Source organism: Microtus pennsylvanicus, chromosome 1 (genome assembly GCF_037038515.1).
Source record: "Microtus pennsylvanicus isolate mMicPen1 chromosome 1, mMicPen1.hap1, whole genome shotgun sequence".
NCBI lineage: Eukaryota > Metazoa > Chordata > Mammalia > Rodentia > Cricetidae > Microtus > Microtus pennsylvanicus.
The window spans coordinates 179,534,872-179,542,877 of record NC_134579.1 but is presented as its reverse complement, the minus strand read 5'-3'; the positions used below and the strand labels follow the sequence as shown (position 1 = coordinate 179,542,877).

Genomic DNA, 8,006 nt, shown 5'->3' with positions numbered 1-8,006 from the left:
TTCTGGAGATCTCTAAAGTGTTTGAAGATGACCTGTCTATCTATATCTTTGACCTTGAAAACATACCTAGTGTGTCTACAAGTTCAATTATAATAGGTGACTAATTACTAACCCTGTATTTCTTATTATCCGAAACAGTTGGTAATAATAATTTTCAAGTACTAGATATTTGCATTATGCTCTCTGTGCTTGGGCTTAGGTTCCTAGCAACATGGCTAAATGCACCAAGAAGGTCGGGATTGTTGGGAAATATGGGACTCACGATGTTGCCTCCCTGTGGAAAATTGTGAAGAAAATAGATATCAGTCAGCATGCCAAGTAAAATGCTCCTTCTGTGGCAAGATCAAGATGAAGATATGAGCCATTGGCATCTGGCACTGTGGTTCCTGCACAAAAACAGTGGCTGGCAGAGCCTGAACCTACAACATTACTTCTGCCACCATAGTGAAGTTTGTCATCAGTACTGAAGGAACTGAAAGACCAGTAGAAATGCTAGCATTCGAGACAGCCTCTGAATAAATGGGTTAATTTACACAACAAAAAAGAAATCTGCATTACATTCTTAAATGAGCTATGTAGGTAAAATACCTTGAAAAGGAGTAGAAATGTATATACAGTATGTTCTAACAAAATTAATCTCATATTTGTATCAATAGAGAAAATTTATATACAATATACAGAAGTCCAATCCAATGTAAAACATTTATAACTAGTAGCTGCTTTTTAAAAGTAGACATAATAATATATCTTTTTATCTTATCATATCTATATTCCCCTTTTTTCTTTTTTTCAAAACAAGAACTCTGAATCTAACTTCCTTTGTTTAGTTTTTATTCCTGACAATTACCAATAATAACTTTAACTAACCATCCTAAACAATGACAAATGTTAATAATTCATTGAATAAGCAAAACCACCTATCCCACCTTTTGGGAATGTGGGCATCCTATTCTTAAATATACTTTCTGATGTCTGGTGCTGTCAATATCTTTAGGGGATCCTAAAAAGAAAAATTTGAGTTAATTTCCAAGTCCTGGGAGAGGTAACTGTATCATTTTTTGTCTAGTCTATGCATAATTGGAAACTGCAGGGCTTTTCTCAAGTCCTGGCTAGAGTAATCTGCTAAGAAGGATCATCTCAGCCAGCCACCTCAAAAATATTCTGAGCGGTTTGTAGTCCAAAGCCAATCTTTAAGTGGTGTTATCAGTTGAATGGCATCCATAAGAACCAGGTGAAATCATTGTTGTGGGACCCCATCGTCTTCTGGAGACTTCAGAGATTACTGTAGGAAAATTTATTGTTTTGAAAAGAAAAAAGGGGGAATGCTGTGGGATAATGCTCTTGTACACTATAAAGATTGATCACTCATATCGGTTTAATAAAAATGAGTGAAGTGTAGGCACTTCTCCTACCAGGCTAGGAGAATTCTAAGAAGAGGAAAGAGGGAATCAGTCACCTGCCAAACACAGAGAAAGCAAGATGAGGATGCCTTACTGGGAAAAGGAACCAAGTCATGTGGTTAAACATAGATAAGAATTATGGGTTAATTTAAGTTGTAAGAGCTAGTTAATAATAATCCTGAACTAGTAAGCCAAATGATTTATACTTAGTACAAGCCTCTGTGTGTTTCTTTGGGATTGAAAAGCTGAGTGACCATGTGGAACAGAAACTTTCATCTACAAGTGCTTGTTAAAGAAATCAAAATACCAACAAAGAATAGGCAACAGTTTTTCGTTTTTAGAATTATTCTACTTGTTATATAACTTAACTGGGTAGAATCTGTTGTATGGCCCACCCATCTGACAACTAAGTAGTTAAAAATTGTTGTACAGTTAAGACTGTACTCTCACCTGCAATCTTGTTTGCTTCCAATTTCCAGGAGGATCTATGTTTTTCTTTGCCTTCACCTTGTTGTTTGGCTTCTCTGGGCTTGTGAACTATAGTCTTAATGACTCTGGTTTATGGCTAGAGTCCACTAATGAGTGAATACATACCATATTCATCTTTTGGGGGAGTGGGAGGGTGGAAATGGAGGAAGGGCAGATATAGGAGCAGGGAAGAAGATACCTACATTAAGGGATCCATGTTAGGGTTGGCGAGACTTGAATCTCGAGGGGATCCCAGGTGTCCACGGGGATGGCCCCCACTAGGTCCGTGGACAGCAGAGGAGAGGGTACCGGAATGGTCTTTGCCCCACTATCACGCTGATGATTATCTCGAATATCACCATAGAATCTTCGTCTTGCCATGGATGGAGATGGAGACAGAGATCCTCATCAGAGGAACAGACTGAGCTCCCAAGGTCCAGTTGAAAGGCAGAAGGAGAGAGAAGACGAGCAAAGAAGTCAGGACCGCGAGGAGTTGGTCTACCATCTGAGTCAGTGTACCTGTTCTAATGCGAGCTCACCAAATGCAGCTGGATTGGGTCTGAATGAACATGTGATCAAACCGGACTCTCTGATTGTAGCTGACAATGGGGGCTTACTGAGAAGCCATTGATAAAGGCACTGGGACTTGTTTTTACAGCATGTTCTGGCTTTTTGGGACCCTAGTCTATATGGACCCACAGCTCCCTAGGCCTACATGTAGGGGGGAGGGCCTTGGACTTCCCACAGGGCAAGGTTCCCTGCCCTCTCTCAAGCAGGGTAGGAGAGGGAGAAGGGGGTGTGTGGGGGCCGGAGGGGATTGGGAGGAGGAAAGGAAGTGTAAATAATTGAATGGAAATTTTTTTAAAAAATTATATATATATATACACATATATATATGTATATATATGAATGACTGTACTTTGGAAGGCAGCTATGCTCACCACTATACCAGCAAACTACTCATTATACGGGGTCAACTTGCCCAGCCTTAATACATGGGAGATACTCATTCTCACTGCAAGTTGGTATGCTGTGATTTGTTGATGTTCATTTGAGACCTGCCCTTTCCCAAACAGAAATAAAGGAGGAGTGGATTGGGTGGGAGGGACCAGAGGTGAGGTGGGGGAGTGACAGGAAGAAGAGGAGGGTGGGGAAACTGTGGCTGGGATGTAAAATAAATAATCAATTTTTTAAAAAACGATTGTACTTTGAATTGCCTTTGGAAATATCATTAACTTGAGCTACGACATTGGATGATTACAGAAAATCTGTCTAGCAAGAAAGTTATTTCATAAAGGAAAAATGAATATATTTAGAATCACATATCTCATTCTCAAAGAATTTTCATACACTTAAAGTTAAGCCAGGCTTCTCAATAGTTTTGACTTTGAATTCACCTTTTAGGAGTAACAAGAATAAAATAGGAAAAAATATGATTTCTTTGAATTGATGTGATTTTAAAACCATGAGCAATTGGGACCTACAGAAATGGAAAACGGATGTTACTACCTCTCTAAAATGGCATAGGCACATTCTTCGACAAGAATTTCGCTGTAGGGTCAGGGCTCCCATGCACTTATTTATCACAGAACAAAAAGTAATGTAATGTGGGAAAACATGTCTATCTACATTAAGGGAGCTATTAGCTAAATTTAAAGTAAGACTTCCATGGGAAACTCTATGGCTAAACAGAGGCTTGCTGCAGTGAATTTCATATTTTTAAAAATTCCTTGACAACCCATTTGTGCTTAAAAACAAACAACAACAACAACAATAAGAAGCACCTTGGGCTTTGTACCTTGTTGCAATAAATGTTTTTCCCTAGTTGTTACCATTATTTCCATAAGTGTCTGTATGATTCCTTCTCCTTTATTCCTTTATGCATACAGACACACATAAACACACATCCTCTTAAGTTTAGAACTGATCAAAATCCAAAGTCCGTTTAATAAATTCCAAATTTTTTTTTTTTTTTTTTTTGATTTTTCGAGACAGGGTTTCTCTGTAGCTTTTGGTTCCTGTCCTGGAACTAGCTCTTGTAGACCAGGCTGGCCTCGAACTCACAGAGATCCGCCTGCCTCTGCCTCCCGAGTGCTGGGATTAAAGGCGTGCGCCACCACCGCCCGGCTATAAATTCCAAATTTAAATGAAGTAATTTATAATGTTACAAATATCAGTTAGTTCTATAGTGAATACAAGTTTGGAGTATTGATGTCATTCATGCAACAGAAAGAGAGAGAAAGCAGGGAGAAGAGGAAATACGTTCATACTGGATTATCTTAATTTTCTGTCATCTGTATTTGAGCATGATCAAAATGAGTTTAAGACTTTTCACAATAATGATTTTAAAACAGCAACAACAACCGAACAAGTACAAACCATAAAACAAACCAGGATGGATCCCAAACTGATCATAGAACCCATTCTGTGTTTGAAAAATGAAGAAGGAAGTGCCTTGCTTTCCAAGTCTTCTGATCCAGTTTTAAAAAGCAAAGGGATCATCAAATAAGGGCCTAGGCAGATGCTGTGTGTGAATTATTTTAAGACCCCACACAAACTCCAACACATAGGGCCAGAGCCAGGCTGTGTGTGCGGTGCCACATGCTGTGTGGGTCCATGACTTGCTCCAGCTGCTGTTGGCAGCATCTCTCAGGTCTGTCACCAAGAAGTATCTCTGTGAAGACTTGCCATCTGCCTTCAGCATAGGTCCTTGTCCAGTCCCAGAATACGTTCCAATGTTACTTAGAACCCACAGGCCGGAGGATCCCTGTGAAAGCAAACCTCTCTGGTGTTCGCATTGTTTGTTTTGATCATTGAGTTGACATCATTACTTCTGTAGATGTCAGCTCTTTGGAAGCCTTTGGTTTAAGAACCAGAAGGTGTCAGGGGTGTGCTGAAAGAGCCTGTATGTTCCCATGGCAACATTGTCATCAAGCTTGCTTTCTCTGCCTTCTTTTGTGCCTCGCAGATAATGAAGATTGTACAACTTGAGTATTATTCTCAGAAATACTCCCTAATAGGATACATCTAGCTAATAGATGATGTTAATTTAAACTGTATATAGACTTTGTAATGTTGGAATGCATTTCATATAGTGTCAAGAGTCAATACAAGAACAGAAACAAACATCTGGACATATAATAACTAACTTTCTGATTTCTATCTTAAATAATGAAATAATATATTCTTTTTGTTGAAAATAATTTTTTTCATACAATATATTCTGATTGTGGTTCCCCCTCCCCCCAGCTCCTTCCAGATCCTCCCTACCTTCCTCTCCACTCAAATCCACTTGCTCTCTTGTTCTCTCTCTGAAATGACAAAGTAAGATATTCTTTTACCATTATTTCATCTTGCTGATATTTGTTATGTCCTCTTATAGACCTTATACAAAATGCCATGAATGCTGCAACAATTAAACAGTTCAACGTGATATTTATGCATGGCTTATTGTAACAACAACAAACACAAAACAAAGACAGCTCCTGTTTGGGGCTCAAATCGAAACCGAATGTGATGTAATTCTTGTTAATCAAAGTGTTAGGATCATTTCCTCCGCATCGCCCTTACCTTGGCCTAACTGCCACAAATTTATAGATGACAGAATGTTGGCACCATACAGCTTTCAACACAGTAAATGGAGCTACAGATAATGCCTATGTGAGGACAAATGGAGCTTAGGCAGCCACCAGAAATATTTTAAAACTTGAGTTGTTCAAGGGGAGAAACAAAATAGCCTCAGCTTATTTCCCCTTTCATTTTTTGACTTGACAGTCCGTGTGACCATTTTCCTCCCCCCAGCCCCCCAAACGTCTGCTGGTAGTTTGTCAATGTGCTCTGCTACACTGGACCTCAGATCTTTACATTCATCATCTCTGCCAGGCTTCCCCTCCAAGGCTGGGCAGCTCTGAAGATTGATTTACATCTCCAAAGTGTTACACATCCTTCCATTCAGGGGATTCAGTTCATAAGGGTACTCACTGAAAAACACCGTGTTAAATTTTTGGGCAAATGTCCATCTTCTTGGAGCTCAATATCACCCTCTGTTACAAAAATATCCTGACACTCAAAACAGCACCTGTCCTGCTTGTAGCTTCAATAAACACATGTAGAATGCATCTTCTGTAAACTATGACAAATGGTCTATCACAGGTCAACTTACCATCCCAGAATAGCTACTGCAGTAGTAGTATGAGTTGGTCAGTAGATGGCACTGTTTGTTACATTTAAAAAGAGAATCACTGAAACCTGTGACATCACCTGATCAGGGTAAGTGTGGGAGGGCGGAGATCCTGTTCTCACAGAAGACGTCTCTTAGATTTCTTAGAGGTTAAAGTGACCTTGGAACAACTCCACTACGTCTCACTGGCTTTTCAAAAGGAAAGTTCTATTTTAGATATTTTCAGAGAGGTGGATACTTTTAGCATACTTCATTTACTCCTTTCAAATTGGAACCACTCAAGAAATCTTGTATCCAAATCACATCTTTTCTCTGTGTCCTTGTGCCCTCCTGAGTTGAATACCGAGCAGGTCTTTCGGGCCCTTTCTGAAAACTCTATCCAGGACTTGAGGGAGAGAAAGCTATTTTCTTACATAAGACTTTTGTCTTTCCATGGTCCCTTTAGTCTGAGAAATACATCAAGTCTGAGCCTTCTTGGGCCCCGTACAGCTTAGTATCTGCACATACATTTTGTTATTAGGTAATAAAGATATGTGAATGTTTACAGGATATAGTGGAAACACAGAGTATTTTTATTGGCCCCAAAATATTCAATCTTCTAGAGAAATTGATGAATCAAAATGAACAAAAAACAATTTGTAACTACAGAGTCCAAAATGTTAATTCCAACTATTTACTGTCTCTTTTCATTTGGTTTTTATTTTTCTATTTAAGATATTAAAATATTTTCAAGCAAACATTCAAAATAACTTTATGAATTTAGACCTGATTATTCTGGACCGTAAGATACTGTTCTTTCTCCCTGTGCCCCCTCCCCACACTGGTGCTTTTCTCTACTGTATTTTAAGTCTTGTAAAAAAAACATTTAATTTTTTTTAACATGGCAAAGACTCCCAAGAGTTTTACAGTACGTATTTGATAATGCTGTACAGTGGGGGCTTACCGAGCACTGAATGGATGATTTGATGAATGGTTCCACCTAACTTTAAGCTTTTGGAGAACTGTCAGCTACTTTCAAGAGATAGTTTTATTAACTATTACATCAGCATTAGGGTCCAGTAATAAATCTGTTTGCCATATTGAGTCAAGTCTATAGCTTCCCTTAGACAAAGTAAAGGCAAAAATCATGAGACCTTTGCAAAAATAATACTTCAAATTATGAGTATATGGAGTAGAGCAAATCATTCTGTATAATTTTTTTTGGCCAAAATATTGCAATAAACTTTTTCTTTATATTTTCTTGCAATTCAACTTTAGTTATTTGAATTATTCATTTGGAAAATCGGTTTCATTTTTTTCCTTCTCTTTATTTGAGTTTGTATAATTTACTTTTGCTGTTTGGAGTGCCACTTAAACTTTGCTAGTGGTTATTTTTATTCATTCATTAGTTTCTTTATTTTTAAAATTAGATTTTTTTTGTTTTATTTGTGTTGAGTGTTTTTCTCACATGCATGTATGTATGTGTAACCATTTGTGTACTTCATCCCTGCAGCTGTCAGAGGGACATCGGAGTTATAGATGATAGTAAACCACCATTTGTGTATGGGGAATTGAACCTGGGTCCTCTGAAGAGCAACATGTATTCTAAACTTCTGAGTCATATCATTAGCCTGTGTGTGTGTGTGTGTGTGTGTGTGTGTGTGTGTGTGTGTGTGTGTGCGTGACCTACATGCAGGTGCTGACGGAAGCCAGAAAAAGGCATTGGATCCCCTGGATCTGGGGATAGAGGTGGCTGTAAAGTTGCAAACTGCCAGGTATGGAGGCTGAGAATTGAACCTGGATCCCTGTCAACAGTAGCAAATACTCTTAACCAATCAGTCACCTCTTCAGCTCTGCTACTGGCTATCAATTACAGAATAGCAAGTACATTATATTTTTTCATATTTAGCAAAATTTTGTCACAAAAGCCTACATGTAAGAACATTCACATGTGATTGAGCGTTACTGAAGAAGTCACT

At 38.5% G+C, this 8,006-nt stretch overlaps 1 pseudogene; it reads left to right on the top strand.

The window, feature by feature from the left end:
- The first annotated feature begins 204 nt into the window (after positions 1-204).
- On the top strand, positions 205-487 carry LOC142842530 (large ribosomal subunit protein eL43-like; annotated as a pseudogene).
- The last annotated feature ends 7,519 nt before the right edge of the window (positions 488-8,006 follow it).